This window comes from Piliocolobus tephrosceles, unplaced genomic scaffold, assembly GCF_002776525.5.
Source record: "Piliocolobus tephrosceles isolate RC106 unplaced genomic scaffold, ASM277652v3 unscaffolded_33354, whole genome shotgun sequence".
Lineage (NCBI taxonomy): Eukaryota > Metazoa > Chordata > Mammalia > Primates > Cercopithecidae > Piliocolobus > Piliocolobus tephrosceles.
Genome location: NW_022316926.1, coordinates 1 through 380, shown reverse-complemented (window position 1 = coordinate 380; position 380 = coordinate 1).

The following is a 380-nucleotide window of genomic DNA, read 5'->3' as shown; positions in this document are numbered from 1 at the left end:
TTTTTTTTTTTTTTTTTTTTTTTTTTTTGAGACAGAGTTTCACCCTTCTTGCCCAGGCCGCTGTGCAATGGGGCGATTTCGGCTCACCGCAACCTCCACCTCCCGGGTTCAAGCCATTCTCCTGCTTCAGCCTCCTGAGTAGCTGAGATTACATGCATGTGCCACTACGCTTGGCTAATATTCTATTTTTAGTTCAGACAGGGTTTCTCCATGTTGGCCAGGCTGGTCTCGAACTCCCAACTTCAGGTGATCTGCCTGCCTCAGCCTCCCAAAGTGCTGGGACTACGGGAGTGAGCCACTGCACCTGGCCTTCTCCAGGCTCTTGACACCTTAGCCAGAAGGAATTTAAGGACAAGTCAGAAAGTCATGAATGTAGGGAG